Source organism: Eretmochelys imbricata, chromosome 3 (assembly GCF_965152235.1).
Source record: "Eretmochelys imbricata isolate rEreImb1 chromosome 3, rEreImb1.hap1, whole genome shotgun sequence".
In the NCBI taxonomy this organism is placed as follows: domain Eukaryota; kingdom Metazoa; phylum Chordata; order Testudines; family Cheloniidae; genus Eretmochelys; species Eretmochelys imbricata.
Window position 1 is genome coordinate 25361846 of NC_135574.1, and position 18509 is coordinate 25380354.

At 40.6% G+C, this 18509-nt stretch overlaps 1 protein-coding gene across 5 annotated transcripts in view; it reads left to right on the forward strand.

Annotated features, from left to right (window-relative positions):
- CYRIA (CYFIP related Rac1 interactor A) overlaps positions 1-18509 on the forward strand; it is a 74667-nt gene that overhangs the window by 16903 nt on the left and 39255 nt on the right. For all 5 annotated transcript variants that reach the window (XM_077812502.1, XM_077812501.1, XM_077812505.1 and 2 more), the window contains exon 2: positions 8383-8534. The gene's annotated coding sequence lies outside the window, so the exon portion shown is untranslated. The remainder of the gene's footprint in view (positions 1-8382; positions 8535-18509) is intronic.

The following is an 18509-nucleotide window of genomic DNA, read 5'->3' on the forward strand; positions in this document are numbered from 1 at the left end:
GCTTACACTCCACAATCACGAGGCATATTATAACCAAGTGGCGGATGATGTTGAATTTGGCTTAGCCGGGGTGACTTGAAGCCAGCATTCTGTGCCATTTGCAACCTCAGCAGTCAAGAGGTAGTCACTACAAACTGCATCCTGAATGACAGCCAAGGCCACCCATGTAAATCGGATGATGACCGTCTCTCACTGTGGGTGGAACATTATTACAGTGTCCTGAACCGTCTTCCAGCTGCTGCTTATTCAGAGTTGGATGATCTGGCAGTCACTGCTGTTCCAGATCCAGACATTTGTACTGATGCATCAACATTGGATGAAGTGAAGTGTGCCATCTCTAAGCTGAAAAACAGACATGCAGCCAGTGCTGATGGCATCCCCTCAGAGCTGCTAAAATGTGCTATTGCTTCTATAGCAGAATCACTTCTGGCCATCTTTCCTCTGGTGTGGAGAACTGGAACCCTGCCAACTGCCTGGAAGGACAGTTTTATGATTTCACTCTATAAGGGCCCATGTTTGTCTAGGGAACTGGATGTCAGCACCTTTTACATCAGTATCTGGTGTGAGGCAGGATTGTGTTCTGGCCTCTGCACTCTTGTCAGGCAATGGATTTCATAATGCAGCATTCTGTCAAGTCCATAGCCACTGAGATCGGTGATCTCTCGCTCACAGACCTTGACTACGCTGATGACGTTGTTCTTTTAGTACAGAGCCCTGACAGGTTTCATGAGACACTCCAGCATATGGAGGAGGAGTCAGCGAAGATAGATCTCCATGTTTCGTGGTCAAAGACAAAACTGAAAAATCTAGGACCAGGTCCACCTGCGACTCCAATCTCTTTGAACAACGAAACCGTAGAATCAGTTTCTCGCTTTTGCTATCTGGGTTCTGTACTTACCAGCTCCTCCAGTTCTCAGGTGGAATTTCTCCATCGGATTGGCATCACAGCATCTGCCATGGGCCGTTTACAATGGATATGGAATCAACATCTTCATCTTAATATGACGACCAAATTCAGTATGTATTTGAGCTGTATCCTTCCCATACTGTTGTTCGATTGCATGGCACAGTGTCCATGTTTCGCAGACTAGACAAACCTGGAGACTTTCTACACGAAATGTCAATGTCTATACTGGGCATAAAGTGGAATGACTTCATCTGTAATGCAGATGTTTGTTTGTTTGAGTCTACAGACTGCTGGGCGGTCTTATGCTTTTCAGACGGGCGACACCTTATGCTTTTCAGACATGTCGCAAGGATACCACAAGATGTTCCAGTGAATGCCATTCTCCAGGTAACTTCTTGGGACATCTGGGATAAAATTCCACCAATTGTGGAGTGGAGGCAGAAGCAGACCTCCTAATACTTGGGTTCATCAAGTCAGTTCTGATGTTGGACTCAGGCTGTCAAGCCTTTGTGGTTGCACAGGAACGGACCAAATGGCGAATGATTGCTACGGCCAATTGGCTAAGCGTTGAAGAGAAGAAGCCAGCTGCAGGGGGGATTCTAGCCACATTTTAGAAAGTAAGAAGTGATATCTGGAAAAAACTGTTAGTATTAAAAATAATTTGAGGGACTCAGTATTGTGTAAGTGGTTTCTTTGGGGCATGTTTTATGTACAGCCAGCCTTTTGAAAAAGGTTTCTCATTTAAAAACCAAAACACTTCTAGTCACTTCAAACTTTTAAATAAAAATCTGTTAGCAGATTTTTACCCTGCTCTGTGCAGAGGATATGCATGCTAGCTAGAGTCCAAATTTATCCCCATCTTCAGGTTTGCTTTGTAGTTAGTTAAAATAACAGCACCAACACACAAACATAACCTTAGTGTGGCTGTTCCTAGGGTTTCCTCTGCAGAATCTCCCTGCTTTTTGGAGATGCTCGTACTGCTTTTTATTATGCTAAGCTTAAACCAACTGGACAAGCTTACCTAACCTCAAAGATTTGGCAAAAATACCTCTGCTTCTTTAAGTAGGGTTCATACTGTTGGTATCCAAATGACTTAACAGAAGACCCCTAACGACAGGTGCAGGATCTCCCCTACATTCCTTTACATAATAGTTAAATAATACGTCTGGTATGGCCAAATCCTTACCTTATTGAAACCATAAATCTTTACAACTTCAACATACCCTTAAGAGCTTCTATTTTTTTGTTTTCTGAAATCAAAATACAGAAAATGTAATTTGATTTTAGACCATGAAACTTGGTACCTTAAGTAATGAAATTCTGAATTTTGAGGTAATTTTGTAGTGCCCTTATTTAGAATCTGGTGTCTTCTTTATATTGCATACTACCTTATTTAACCATTCTGTTTTGTCTGTGGTCTGCAACAGTCAAATTTGCAGTCCTGTGTTTAATCTACTTTGCTTTGCTCTGTACATGTAAGTACTTCACTATTTATGCTCTGTTGAATACTGATCATATGGCTTTCGTTATTTCTTAAACAGTGGGAAACTTTCATTGTAGCAGCTGTGTATTGTCTTAAGTTAAACTGGGTGCAGAGTAAGACTGTTCAGAAATCTATGTGTAATAAGCTTGGCTCCAGGCAGGTTCACTCGACTGTTGTGCTGAAGATACTGAACTGATTCCTCCTATGCTTCATTTTAAAGTGCATTTTAACCAGCATTAAATTGAGTTGCTAGGTGGCACCAAAATAGTAACAAAACTAAGGGTAACTCAAAGAGGACAAACATCACACGTTAATTTGGCATAATGCTTTTGCTAAATTTGAAAGTGTAGTGATATTGCATTTTATTGGCCTTACAGTGAAAGAGAAACCTACAAGTACTGGCAGCTGTGAGAGAGGTTTCAACATACTGTATGAATCTGACGTAACAGTTACTTGTACATATCTTTGCTCATTCCTACTTAGGACAGAATACTACAGAAAGGGTAATAATTTTGATAACATACTTTAACTATTTTCTTGTTTCTTTGTAATCTATCTGGGGCTCCACTGCAGCCACTTTTAAAATAGTATTGAAAGTTTATTTACAATTTTGCATGTAAAGAAGACTGTTATGTGTTAAGTATTCTGCTTTAATTGACAACATAAGAATCTTTGAGGAATATTCAGTTCTTAGAGACTTTGCTTCCCTCTCTCACTGTGCAGTTTCCCAATGGTTGGCATTTTTCTCTCAAACAACCCAAATGTTACTCCGTGGGGAATTCTGCACCACTGGACAATGCAGAATTTTGCAGAAATTCATGTTGTGCATGCAGAATTTCCTCTTTCCTCCCACAGAAATGGGTTGCAGAGTTGCTGGCCAACACTAGGGGCCATTGGACCCGGCAGAGCCCCGCTCGTAAATAAAATACACTATCGGGGGAGAGCAAGGGAGCTGGAGGGTTCCCGGCAGCTGTAGGTCCCAGCGTGACCTGAAGGAAGGAGGCAGCGGCGCACAGGAACCTTTGTGGAAGCCTGGGACCAGCATCAGCCTGTTTCTCCCTCTGAATCTCTTGGCTCTAGGAGGGTAAGGGGTGTGAGTATCTGAGTGGGACAGATGGAGCTCTGCAGCTGGCCTCTGGGAAGTAGAGGGTGTGAGGGTCTGGGCCAGGAGCCTGCAGCTGGTCTCTGTGGGGAAGGGGGCTGTGAGTGTCTGGGCGAGCGGAAGGGGTGGCTGGGCTCTGCGGGGGAAGGGGCGTAAGTATCTGGCTCCCCAGCTGGGCTCTGTGGCAAGGGGGAAGTAGGAGCTGGGTTGTCCTAACGCAGGGGTGGGCAAACTTTTTTCTTTTGAGGGCCACCTTGGGGTGTGAAACTGTATGGAGGGCTGGGTAGGGAAGGCTGTGCCTCCCCAAACAGCCTGGCCCCTGCCCCCTACCTACCCCCTCCCGCTTCCTGCCCCCCTCAGAACCTCTGACCCATCCAACCCCCCCTGCTCTTTGTCCCCTGACTGATCCCCCCATCCTATTACCCCCCCACTCTCTCTCCCCTGACTGACCCCCATCCACACCCCTGCCCTCTAGCAGATTCTCTCCAGGACTCCCACACCCTATCCAACCTCTTCCTCCCCCCCCCCCCCACCTCCTGCTCCCTTATCCACCCCGCCGCCACCGCCCCCTTACCATGCTGCTCAAAGCAGCAGGAGCTAGCAGCCCTACCGCCCGGATGGAGCAAGCCGCGCTGCTGGCGTGGCTGCAGGGGCGGGGGGACAGCAGGGGAGAGGCCGGGGGGCTAGCCTCCCTGGCCAGGAGCTCAAGGGCCAGGCAGGACAGTCCCACGGGCCGTAGTTTGACCGCCTCTGTCCTAAGGGCTTCTTTAATTCTCTAATCCTGTGGGAATTTTTGTGTGTGTCTGTATTGTTAGACATACTTGCTGATAGGTATTTTGAAATAAATTGCCAAATAATTGAAACTGGTGTTGTTATACAGTGTTACTTTGACAAATAAAATTTGCAGAATTTTAAAATTATTATGTGCAGAATTTTTAATTTTTTGACACAGAATTTCCCCAGGAGTAAAATGTTTCTTGCCTCAACAACTTTTGCCTTGCAGGCCATTCACACATTCATTGCTTGCTTTATGAAAAGTATTTCCTGACATCTGTTTGCACTCTTCTTTAAATTTTTCATTTTATGCCTCTGCACAGATAATAAGACAGTGTTGTGGTGGCACGATCTGTGTCACTGCCTCTGTGGTTTTTATATGCTTCATTTTAAATTGCTTCCTAATTGTTTTCTAGATATATAAACCTCTCCCTGATCAGGCCTTACGTTCTGGAAATCCACCTCCTCACTATTTCTTATGGTATGTCTACACATCCCACAGGAGCGAGCAAGCCTCCCAGCCTAGGCTGACAGACTCGGGCTAGCAGAGCTCATGCAAGCGCTCTAAAAATAGCTGTGTAGCTATTGCTTTGAAGTTGAGGCTCAGGCTTTTGAAACCACCCCCATTCATGCTTCAGAGCCTAGTTCCAGCCTAAGCCTCAATTCAAACATGTTAGTTATTTCCTGTTTAAATTCCTTTTGAGCATCTTTTTATTTCTCTGTTCTTTATAAATGTATTGCCTGTGATGTACCCTATTCCAGTATCAATCATACAGAAGCTGTTTGGTTTAATTCTTTATGCATTTAAATGTGGGGATTTTTTTCTTTGACTGCAATGAATTTAAAGATTTCCAGCAATGACTTTTTTAATTCTTGGACAGGACTTGAAAAATTTGACACCTACCACTTTGAAGATGAAGGCAGCTTGAAAATATATCTGCGTTTTCATACAAATCTCTACTCCTTCCAAAACAAACATATCCTGAGCATTTTAAAGGAATGAGACCGTTTTGAACTACAGTATATTTAATTATGACATTATTAGCCTACTTTCAATTTAGTGGAAAATTAAATGAAACATTAAAACTAACTTACTAAGTCTCCCTTTCTGTTTTTGTGCTTTCTTTCCCTTACTGACATCAGTCTTCTGTTTTCTTTCATGCAGTACTAGGTTGCTGTTACGGCTGTAAGACTGATGATTATGACTTCTGCAATTAAAAGATTATAGTCTTTCACCTTGATCAGCTGCTTTTAAGCAAGAATCTGACAAATTTAGCTCCATATGTGTCCAAGTCGTAAAGAGTGTTTTTTAAAGTTAGCTAACTAGCTAACCACTTTTAAACAGTTTTTCTACAAAATGATTTATATTCTCTCCCATGGCCAAACCATGACTTTTTTTTCTCATTTTCCATAGCAAACAATTTGATATCAAAATACTGTGTGCCAGACATCTTTTCTAAACTAAAATTTTGACCTTTTCCCCATGACAACCGGATATAATTGTGCTGTATTTTTATTTGCATAGCTTTCAGTTCGTCCTCTCTTTTTCACATGTCCTCCTACAAAGAGCTTGAAAAAGATCCCAGATGCCTAATAACTGGAGGACTATGTTTTTAAAAGGAGGTGCTTCACTGCCCAGTGGTAATACCCATTTGAGAATCCAATGTTCCCTTCCTTGTCCACTGTTGGGTAAAGGAAGTGGTCCTGGATTACTACCAGGTTCTGTCCCTGGAATTTGCTTGTGTGTGTGGGGGTGGGGAAGAAATGTCTCCATTTTCACATGTTTTGGTTTTTAAGTTTCTGATAAACCTGAAACCCCCAGCCATCCTCTGGCTACTGGAAGGGGGAAAGGACATTCTTCTTGTTCCCGTCCTGGCCTGGCTGATGAGAGCAAATATGGTGGTAGTTATTCTGCTTCTTCCTTGGGATGTTCTTAGCCTTCTGCTGCAAGAGGGGAGTGTCCAATACTGTATCCATCCCATAACTCCACTTTTTCTGTTGTCCTCACCAGTGAATAGCTTCAATCAATGCTGTTGTTTGATTATACTATGAGAAGCTGCAATGACAAGCAGAATAAAATTGCCCAGTGTTTTGTCAGTTTCACTTCTGCCTTCATGGGTTCTCAATAGCTGCAATGGAAACTGACAAGACTCTGGTCAGCTTTAACTGTGGTGTAACATGGCAAAGCTCTGAAATTTTTTATTTAGCACTTTAAAAATGCATTATTAATAGTCAACTTTCATGTTCTGAGATAAATGACTCTTTACTTGAGATGTAGGTTCCTTTATGATGAATTATTGTGCAACAGAGTTTGTTACCAAGAAGACTTGCTCTAATGTCTTGTAGGCATTTGGTCAAATTCTCTTACATTTCGTTAATGATAAAAGGATGCGTTTTCAGACTTACTTATTTTATTGGTAACAATTATTTTAACGTGGTCTCTAAAACTGACAAATTGCAGTCTCTGCCTAGATGTCTACAAGGCTATGGAACATCTCTACGGAGGTAGGGTTTAGCTCACGCCACAAAAGTGTTGCTTTTTAATGTATCTCAGTTTTCTAGAAAATGGTTTCCGCTGTTAATTCTCAGCATCTCTGAAAAATCTGCTATTGAGTGCTGTAACCTACTGATGCCTTCAAAATTCTTACTAGCTATGATATTCCAAGACCTTTTTTGAGGCCGGCATAGAATGACTAATTAGAAAGACTGATTGTTTTCTCTCATGCAGTAAATTCTTGGACTCTGGTTAGGCGAAAGAAGACAGATTCTCTCTCTCTCTTTCTATCATGGAGTTTTGTTCGGGTGTGCAGACGTGCAGGCAGAACCATAACACTCTAGCAGTGGTGCAGGAATTGGCGCCACTGCCTTATGAAGCCCCACTCATGTGTGGCCCCCAGACTCACTGCTCCCAGAAAGGGTTTTTCCCTGCTCTACATCAGCTTCCCTTCAGAAGAGATTCTAAAAGGGCAGATAAGCCACTGAAGGAAAAACTACCAAGGCAGAAAGAGCCTAACCAATTCTGTTTTGCATGATGGGGGATGGGTGGCTTTTATCAATAATGGTTTCTTCCTTTCCTCCATATGGATCTGTTTTCCCTTCAGAGTTTTGAGAACAAAATTCACCTTCAGGCAGAGATCAAGCATGAAAAATTTCAGAGAGTGAAAACCTGTGATTAGATTGGAAACAGTTACTTTAGATTCTACTGTAATGACAGCTATAGAAGTGCAGCTCTGGGATTTCAAGAGTCAAGTTTTCTCCCAGTAGCTTATTTGCCTGATTACCTCTTCCTCTAAACTTGCACAGCAGAGGGAATAGTAAACCTGGATACTTAGAGAAGAGACTTCTCTTTTCTACGACCATATTAGAAATATTGTGGTTATGGGTGAACTGGCATTTGAATTCAAACCTTTTGTTTAGTGGCTAGTAACTTTTTTAAGTTGATTTTGTGTCTGTACTAGGAAAAGCATGAGCCTTCAAAAGTAACTTCGTAAACAAACAAACAAACAAACAAAAACAACTATGCGGCTGTTCTTGAGTATGGAATGAATGGTGGATTTTTAGCCATAAAAAAGAGAGATTGATACGCTAGAAATAACCCTGGTGTGTGGTTACTTTGTTTTTCCCTAATAGTGACTTGTGATTTTTTTATTATTTATTATTTTTAAAGCTTTGGTAATCTTCTGAAAGTATGAGAGCCAATCTCAGAAATCTTGCACTATGCAAAGGATTTTGGCAAAAGCAGTTCGTTTACATAAATACTTGTTTTAAATTAGGATAGGTATTATGACGAGCAGCTAAATTTTACAAGGCATGTGTCTCACGCATTCCCATAATTTAGTTGAATTCTTAACATAATGCACATGCCTCAGCTGCATGAAAACAACCTGCACCAATCTTGGCAGCAATTCACCAATTTATTCCCAACTAATGTGTTGAGACAGTTCAACAATAGTTAAATATTTGCATGAATAAAAATTCAGATTAAATAATTTAAAAAATTCAGCTCCGCCACAGGTTTAAAATGGTTGTTCTAAGTCTGTTTTAACAATGTTCCAAATTTCACTTTTTAAAGAATGAGTAAAGGCTTTCTTTGATAACCCAGTTTTTCTTTTTAAGGTAGGGAAGTGTCATCTGCAAAGTTGAAGGAAAGGAAAAGCATAGTGATTCTGGGTGTGATTCCTGTGCGTTTTATGTGACAGACGGATGCAGAGTTTCTAAGTCCATTATTCTAGATTATTGAACCTGAACTGGAACTACTACCTTACTAGGTAAGAAATTGCTAAGTGTGTGAGTGATTTATATGCCTCCCCCTTTGCAGTGTTTAAATGAAAGTAAATATATATTCTGAAATGTAGCATATTGTAAACTTGTAGAGTGTGTATTTTTGTTAAATGTGTTTGGCTTTATTGGAGTGCCTGCACTTCTTAAATGATTGGTACAGCGTCCCCACGAGAGAGACAACAGCAACAGCTCTGCATGGACAACTTTGAAACAGCTGGAAACGTCAAAGTCTACTAGGGAACTTTTAGTTCCCAGCATGTTAGAGCACTGTAGATTTATACCCCGGCTTGTGATGCTCTAAGTTGCCTTATAGATAATCTTTTGGTCTCCCTCCAAGAAAAGACTTTCGAGGCATCATGAATGAGAAGGGAGCCTGGTCTGAAAGACCCTACAGACTCCATGGTACTCTCTCCTTGACTATGACTTCTCCCATCACACTTCTCTGTGGGGGAAAGCCTTGCTATTTGGCTACTGCTGTTCACCCTTGAGGGGAACAAAAACTGAAGAGGAAAATATAATGCTCCTGTTAGCACTATTAATGATGTACAAGTTCTTGATAGGAAATGTTCTGGATCTCTAGGGCAGCATGTCGCCCAACTGTTCTCATCAGCTCTGACTTAGACAAGCTGCTCTTCACCAGTTCTTATTCTTAGCTTGTTTGAAAACTTTGGCAGATGTTGGTGTTTGAAGCGGACTGTCCCTCAGATAGTGACTTCTTGTCAAATCCTAAAGGGAGGGACAATTTTTTGTTTTCTTTGCATAGTGTTTATTTTTGTGGGACAAGGCTCATTAGAGGAAGTCAGTTTGGGCTAGTGGTTCCTAGCAGAAAGAAAAAGAGCCTGCAGCTGTGTGGAAATGAGTCTTTAGGATAGCTCTTCTCTACTCTGTCAACAGGACAGCTGTTTTGCATTATCCAGCATAGTATGCTATGAGCAAGTGACTCCCAAAAGAAACATCAAAGAAGAATCAGTGTTATGAGCAGAAACAAATCAGTTCATCACATCAGAAGTCTGCGTCATTGGGGATATCAACAAAACAGATTTGGTTCAGCCACACTCAGATAAACGCAGGGAACTCAATGCTAATATTATAGATGTGATGTAAAAGGAACAGAATAGAACCACCAGCAAATTTAAGGATTCACTTTTTTAAGGCCAGAAGGGACTAAAATGATCATCTAGTCTGACCTTCTTTATAATATAAGCAATAGAATTTCACTCACTGAGTCCTGCCGTAGAGGGAAGTATTCTCTACCATGTAATATGACGCCATCAAGTCCATAAGTAAATACATACTGAGGTGCAGTCAGTAATCAACATAGATGCTTTGGCATTTGGGTCTCACTTATTTTTCTTTCTTGGCCCACATTACGGGGGTCCTTCATGAAAGAATCCTATGGGATTTAACAGAAAATTATTACTGGCAGCTTTCCACAGGATTTGTTTTTTAAGTATAAAAAGACATAAAAGTATAGAAAGGGTATAGAGAGGATATTGCTCTCAATTAAATTCTAGGGCTCATGCTTCTTTGAGAGAGGGAATGGGGGCTGGGCAGCAGTGCAGCTCATGTGCTGCTGCCACTTTCACAGGCAGGAGCTGAGGGGCTGCATAGCCAGAAGCTATTGCTCTCAGCTGAATGGGGGAGAGGAAGTTGAGTGAGCCAGTGAGTGAATGGCTGTAGGTGGAGGGGTGTGTGCATCTGTGTAGGATGGAGAAAAAGAGAAGAGGGGGGATTAATTAAGGCACAGGACAGAGATATTTTGGGTGGGGGGGAGTGAGGCAAGGAGGACAAGGAAGAGGACTAAGGTGAAAGTACTGTTGAAAGAGGAAAGGATATAGGTGGGTGAAGGAAGAACAAAAATGAAGAGGGTCTAACACAGAGAGTCTGATCTATAATAAAATGTGGAGTAAAGGTAGTAAGGGGTAATGAGGAATAACAAAAGCATAAGATATAGTTAATAACCATTTTTTAAAGTTTATTGAATAAAGTTAAACAGCATTCTGGTCAAATACAAAACACTACTGTCTTTGTTCTGTTAAGTGTCAGGGTTGTGGCTTATAAAGGCTCTTTTGATATAATTATTTTTTTTCACTTGAGATACTGGTGTTTGTGAAAATTCTGCAAGCCCTGATTATTTGTTCATTTGTTTCCAATAAATTATATATCTAACACTTCAGTAACTTCTTACCAGATGACACATAAGTGTGTGTGTATATGTTGTCTACATTTGCAGGAACTTGTTTTAAGTTCTAAATGAGTTGCTGATTGTTTATCTGAACTTTCATAGTTTGTTGGATACTTTTCTTACTCAGAGGTGTGCTCATGAAACTTTGAAGACTTTTGCCACTTCACTCCACTCCATTTGCTACCAAAAGTGGGTTCCAGTAGAGCTATTTGAAAAATGAAGAAAAATTGCAAAAAATAAATTTGAAAAGCAGTTTCTACTTGGCAGGGTTTAAAAAGAACCGTGTGTGTGTGTGGTGTTTTTTTTTTTTAATTGGCAAATGAAAACTTCCAGAGCTATTGTTACCAAACACTGTGTGGAACTGACAACACTTTGACATTGCTTGTTTTTTTTGTTTTTGTTTTTGTTTTTTCAGTTTTTCTTAATGAAGTATTTTGTTTGAAAGTTTCAATTCTTACCTTTTAATATGTATTTCTGGAAAACTGAGATTCTTAAAGAACTGGTGAGAGAACTACAAATGCATTTTTTTTACTATCTGAGCCCAGATAAAGTGAAAAACTAGTCCCTTTCTCAAAGAGCTTACAGTTAAAGTATCGGACAAAAAAGAATGTTTAGATACCTTGTGCACTGTTTACAATAGTGAGATCAAGATTAGTATAATCATTGCATTGTAAGATTTCTGGGGCAGGGACTATTCTTCTTGTTCTGTTTGTACAGTGCCTAGCATGTTGGACCCTGGTCCATGACTGGAATTCTTGGGTGCTATTTCAATACAAATACATAATAAATAAGCAGCTTTCTAATCACACCCACTGTCTAGTCATTGTCAAATGTTCTGTCAGCATTGTGACATAAGCGAGTCTTAAGGAGAGTAATGTAATTGTAATGCCTTATGTGTTCCTTTGGAGGAAGGATTTTGCAAAAAGGTGTAGGATTTTTAGAAAATGGGGAGGCATAGACTTATGCTCAATTTTATCTTCTCTGCTAGGTTGTTTCACAGTCAAGTGCCCGGATTGGAGAATACCTTTGAGTCCTTTGAGAGTATCACCCTGGCTATACTCTCAAGACTGGAGCTGTCTCAGTGGGCATGAATGGAGAGGTGTTCTCTGATGCAGCTTGTGCCCAGCCTATTGATAGCTTAAAATATTATGGGTAGGATTTTCAAAGGCACCTTCGTGACTTAGGGGCACAAGTCCCATTGAGTTTTCATGCCCCAAAACCAGGGCTTTGAACTGTCACCAGAAGCAAACTGAGAGGCCTTAGGGAGTGAGTACAGTGTGAATTTTTTTTAATAGAACTCATTTTTATTGGCCTGGTGTGAACTCTGCTGTGCCTACACAAATCAGGAAAAATCCATTTTTAAAAACAGAATGGCCTCACTCCTGCAAGCGTTGAAGCATGCAAATTTAGCTATGCACATGCTTATGTATTTCCAAAATTGGGGCCTAAATAAGGTAGTCGTTATCTAGGCCACAAGTCAGATCCAAGACTGCACTCTGCTCTTGTACATACTGATGCAAATTCTCCACTGCCTTCTGTTTGTGCCTAATGTAGTCATTTACAGTTGTGCAAAATGGACATAAAGTGCTACCAAAACCAAATAGTAGTGTTTCATGCCTACTTGCACTCACTCTTCGCAGCGGTAAATGACTACACGAGGCAAATGAGGCCCGTTCAGAGGCTAAGCTAATTCTAATGAACTAGTTCTTTGCCTGTAAACACTGTGAGTGCATCTTAGTCAGTCTGAAAATACTTCACTCTAAGTGTAGTATAATAACTTTTGGAAATACTAAGGGCAAAATCTTCAAATATTGCTGCCTAAAATTAGGCATCTAAATAGCTGGCATGATTTTTAGAGGTGTTGAGCACCCACAACTTGAATTAGCTAGAGTTGTGAGTTTTCAGCACTTACTTACAGATGCCTTGATATGCATCTAGGTTTCTAAATTTGAAGTATCAATGTATGAAAATATTATACAGTCCTTGGTTGAGCACTCTGCTTCCATTGTACTAATTTCAGAGTGGTAGCCATGTTAGTCTGAATCAGCAAAAACAACGAGGAGTCCTTGTGGCACCTTAGAGACTAACAAATTTTTTAGGGCATAAGCTTTGGTGGGCTAGAACCCACTTCATCGGATGCATGGAGTGAAAATACATGAAAGGATGGGGGGTTGCTTTACCAAGTGTGAGGTCAGTCTAACGAGTTAAATCAATTAACCGCGGGATACCAAGGGAGGAAAAATAACTTTTGAAGTGGTAAGAGTCATCCATTACAGACAGTTGACAAGAAGGTGTGAGTAACAGTAGGGAGAAATTAGTATTGGGGAAACTTAAGTTTAGGATTTGTAATGACCCAACCACTCCCAGTCTCTATTCAGGCCTAATCAGATGGTATCCAGTTTGCAAATTAATTCCAGTTCTGCAGCTTCACGTTGAACTCTGTTTCTGAAGTTTTTGTTGTTGAAGAATTGCCACTTTTAAGTGTGTTGAGTGACCAGAGAGATTGATGTGTTCTCCTACTGGTTTTTGAATGTGTTATGATTCCTGATGTCAGATTTGTGTCCATTTATTCTTTTGTGTAGCGACTGTCTGGTTTGGTCAATGTACATGGCGGAGGGGCTGCCACATGCTGTTTTTAAAAATAGATTTTTCATGATTTGTGTAGGCACAGCAGAGTTCACACCAGGCCAACAGCCTATTTTACACATCCACCTACCACAAACATTTAGTGCACATGGGCGAATCTGCAACCAATTCTTCACATCAATTAATTCAAGAGCTGTTTCAAGAAATTCCTGGGTGTTTTTAAAACCGTAAACCTGAACCAGAGTCTAGCCAGTCCCTGGGTTTCTAGGCACGCTCTCAGAATACAGATCTTCTATATGATACCCCCTTGAGAGAGCTGGAGCCTGCCTTCCAGCTGCCTACTCCCTCTTGGTCCAGCAGGGAGCAGATTCCTCTCTGCTTAAACACCTGCTGTTCCAGATTCCACCCAAAAGGTGTGAAGCATCTCATTTTATAGTTTAACTCTCTCAGGGGCTGTCATAAATATAAAGGGAAGGGTAAACCCCTTTGAAATCCCTCCTGGCCAGGGGAAAGCTCCTCTCACCCGTAAAGGGTTAAGAAGCTAAAGGTAACCTCGCTGGCACCTGACCAAAATGACCAATGAGGAGACAAGATACTTTCAAAAGCTGGGAGGAGGGAGAGAAACAAAGGGTCTGTGGATCTGTCTATATTCTGTCTTTGGCAGGGATAGACCAGGAATGGAGTCTTAGAACTTTTAGTAAGTAATCTAGCTAGGTACGTGTTAGATTATGATTTCTTTAAATGGCTGAGAACAGAACTGTGCTGAATAGAATAACTATTTCTGTCTATCTTTTTTGGAACTTAAGGTTTTGCCTAAAGGGGTTCTCTGTTTTGAATCTAATTACCCTGTAAGGTATCTACCATCCTGATTTTACAGGGGGGATTTCTTTACTTCTATTTACTCCTATTTCTATTAAAAGTCGTCTTGTAAGAAAAGTGAATGCTTTTTCATTGTTCTCAGATCCAAGGGTTTGGGTCTGTGGTCACCTATGCAAATTGGTGAGGCTTTTTATCCAACATTTCCCAGGAAAGGGGGGGTGCAAGTGTTGGGAGGATTGTTCATTGTTTTTAAGATCCAAGGGTCTGGGTCTGGGTCTGTAGTCACCTAGGCAAACTGGTGAGGCTTTTTACCAAACCTTGTCCAGGAAGTGGGGTGCAAGGTTTTGGGAAGTATTTTGGGGGGAAAGATGTGTCCAAACAGCTCTTCCCCAGGAACCAGTATTAGTTTGGTGGTGGTAGCGGCCAATCCAAGGACAAAGGGTGGAATATTTTGTACCTTGGGGAAGTTTTGACCTAAGCTGGTAAAGACAAGCTTAGGAGGTTTTTCATGCAGGTCCCCACATCTGTACCCTAGAGTTCAGAGTGGGGGAGGAACCTTGACAGTGGCAAACAATGGTAGAGAAGCAGTTCTCTTATAGAAAGACTCTCTCTGCACAGTAGCTCTCTAATACATTTATGCTCTTTTACTTAATCATTTAATGCACAGGAGAGTGCAGATCATAGAAAACAATAAACACTGCACTTGTGTCCCAGCGTTCCTCACTACTTCAGGACAGTTTTTGGCCTGTCGCAGGTTGTCCAGAGCTCTTCTGCTTCCATGCCAGTGCATGGTTCATGGCTGCCACATGCTGGATTGCTCTTCCGTTGTGGACTGGAGAAAAATGGCCCTTGTGCAGACCAATTTCTGCTCTTTTTAAAACCTTCCCCCTCCTCTCCCTCCCCGATTCAGATGACACCCTTGACCAACTTTCCCACATGACAAACCCTGTCAAATGACTTTGTTGCCAAGATGACCTCCACCTGGCTATGTCTGTCCTGGGCAGGAGTCACTCTATCTAGAGTGGATAGATTTCCAGCAATTAAGTACTTAGTCAACTATCCGCTATTGGTCAGCCCTGTATCTCTGTGTATTGGGGCTTCAGTCCACTGTGGAGGTGAAGAGGCAATAGAGAGGGTGAAAAGCTGCACATTCAAAATTAAGTTTGCAGCCTCATGCAGATACATAGTTCATAATTTTATAAATCATACAGACAGATTCCCAAATTATCACAGCATGATATGACATTTCTGTTTTGCATCTTTTTCATGATTGCTTTGTGCCTGGACATTTCTGCTATGTATTTACAATTGTGTTGACTGAAAGAATAACGTGGTAGTGCCAGGTTACTAATAAGCTTGAAACCTGTTAGTTAAATTGGAATAATGCTTAAATCTTTGATTATCCAAAATACTGTTCTTCAGTCTATTTATTTTTAGGAAAATATTTGCATTGTGTTCAGATGATGATTTTTGCTGTATTGCTATAGTTGAGTAAATAATGCCACTTAGTGGGTGACTGCTATCACTACAGCTTCTTATGAAGAATTAAATATGGTTCTTTATACTAAAAAGAAAAGGAGTACTTGTGGCACCTTAGAGACTAACCAATTGATTTGAGCATAAGATTTCGTGAGCTACAGCTCACTTATACTGTCATTTTCTTTTATTTCTAGATAGAATATACTAAAAGTGTCACTTTTTCAAATGACATTACACAGGTCCAACACTCTGGTAAAAGGAGAAGATGGTATGAGTGGAGAAGAGGTTTGGAAAAAAGTAAAATTTTTAAAAGTGCAGGATGGGGATGGAAATAGTTCTTTCAAATTCTAATGGAGTCCTCCTTTGGTTTGCTATGAAATCTAGAGAGGAATTGAATATATTTTTTTCTAAACACAGAATTGTGTGATAAGATGCAGATGCCCTATTAGAAGTATGTTCTCTAGTACTTTACACTGCCCAACAAAGTAATAACCTATACCAGTGTATCTGAGCAAGCTATGGTATGAGATTTTGGATGTGTCCAAAAATCATGATGAAAGTAATTAATTATTAATAGATTAAGGCCAGTTTTTGAGGAAGTAGCAGGTGAGGAGCAGTGCAGCTTTAGACCAGGCAACGGTTGCGTCGGTCAGATATTTATGCTCTGACAGTTATGGGAGGAGAGAGGAGGAACTTAAGGCTGTTTGCTGTTCTCCTCTACTTCATGAAGGCATTTGATTCAGTTTGGAGGTAAGCATTATCGAAAGTAGCAAAATCCTATGGCATTCCAGATAAGATCATTGTAGTTATAAAAGCTGTATATGAAGACTCTTGCACTGCTATAAGAATTGGCGGAAAATGAAGCAACTGTTTCAAATCAGAGTTCAATGTAAGACATTGGGACAGGGAATCATCATTGATTTTCATTGTGGTTTTTAAACTGGATGAAAATGGAAAAATGTTGGAGGGTGTGACATTAGATGACCTAGAGTTGAGCTCCTTAGTTTGTGCATTGTACAACTGGTAGGCATGCTTGTTTGAATTCATGATACTCTTCACTCCTCTGGAAAATTTGTGTACTTGACTTGTACTTGCAATAAATGCCAAGAAGATTTAAGTGGTTGCATCTTGGAAAAGGGGCAGTAGACAGTGTTGAAATACAGCAACGGTGAAGTCATAAACAAGTAAAATCTTGTGTACCTAGAAAACTTGGTTAGTGCCAATGGCTCCATAAAGGTTCTAAGGAGTTGGGCCACAGCTTCAAGTGCTGCATAGACATTGACAAAATAGTGGCTGCTATAAACATTCATTTTGCTTCCAAAGCATGCTGACAGTATTATGCGATAGTTTAGAAGCAGCTGCTTTAAATGAAACAGACATCATAAGGCTGGAAGTAGTAAAGATGAGGTGTGGGATTTTTTTGTTTGTTTTAAAGATGGCTGATGTAAAATGTTCTGATTTTAAGATAAATTGTTAGGAGCAGAATACAGTGTGAAATCAGGATATGGGATTGGCGATAATCGAAAAGATTAGGATGGTGAGGAGAAGACAAACATGATAGGAAGCCAAAGAAAATAGTGCAAATGCAACCGGTGTGATGTCAGGACACTGTATGCAGGGACACAACCAGGGTGGACTTATCGGAGGAACAAGCCAGGACAGGAATGAATTGTGACTCTTCACAGCTCCCCTTGTCTGCAGAGATGCTTTGGATGAAGGAGAAGCATTCTGCTTTTGACCTTGTGCATCAAAGCCACTCGAAGTGCATTCTATTAACGTACACCCTGAGATGACTTGTATTGTTAGATCATGGCTTCTGAATTTTAAAGCTAAAGTCTTAAAAAAATCTGGATGTATGGTTAGACTCATAAATCCTTTTTTAGGGGCCGAAATAAGTGGCCTGATCTTTCTGCAGTGCTGAGCACCGAAAAGCTCTCATTGCCTAGCTTAGGCACCCACTTTTAAAAAATTGTAAACTAAATGTTCAAAAACAAATAGAGGTTTGGATGGCCTCAAGGGAATATATCCCTTACACTATGAAAAAATGATTCCTAATAGAAGGGGTGGGGAGCAAATAATAAGGGGAAGTTACACTCTCTTTCTCTACTGTCTTGAATATATTCATGTGTGCTGTTGTCTGGACCCATTTTCCCTAAATACATTTCCATTGCTTCTCACGAGCCTGGCTGTTTTGTTTTTTTTCTAATTGCTTTAGTGGGCTTTGGAACAGGCCCTAGATTTCAACTGCAGAATTTTTAATGCATCAACAGGAAAGAACGCAATTTGATTTTCAAAACCCAGGATGAGTTATTGATTAAAGATTCCCGCCCCGCCCCTAAACTGATCAAGATTGCTGTGGAAGTTACTTAGGCAAAAAACATATAACTCCATATAATTTTTAGTCTCTTCAGAGTATGTTTTCATACTTCAAGCTTTTTTGACAGTTGTAATACAGTAATAGTATGGAATGTTTGGAATAATACAAAATACTTGAAATATGTCTCTTCCTTGTAGTTGCCCTTGAAAACAGCAGAGGGCACTATATAATCAACAAATGTCTCATTCCGAAGCTTGTTTTATCCCTTTTTCACATGAAGCCATATTGAATGAGCAAATGTCTATAGACTGGTCTGTGAGTTTTAAATGTCTCCTTCACAGGAAATCCACTGAGTAGCATTGCAGGGTTGTCAAAACAACTGCACAATGTCCACTTTTGTGCATGTGTTTAACTTTTCTCACATCACTGAACAATATGTTTTCTTTGTATAATGGAGCTTTCTGGTCATGGGCATCTTGTAATATGAAGGGAGTAAACTGAGAATCATAAATGGGTTTATATGATTAGTTACTATGCAAATTTGACCTAATAGTAGTGAATTGATCTAAAATAGTA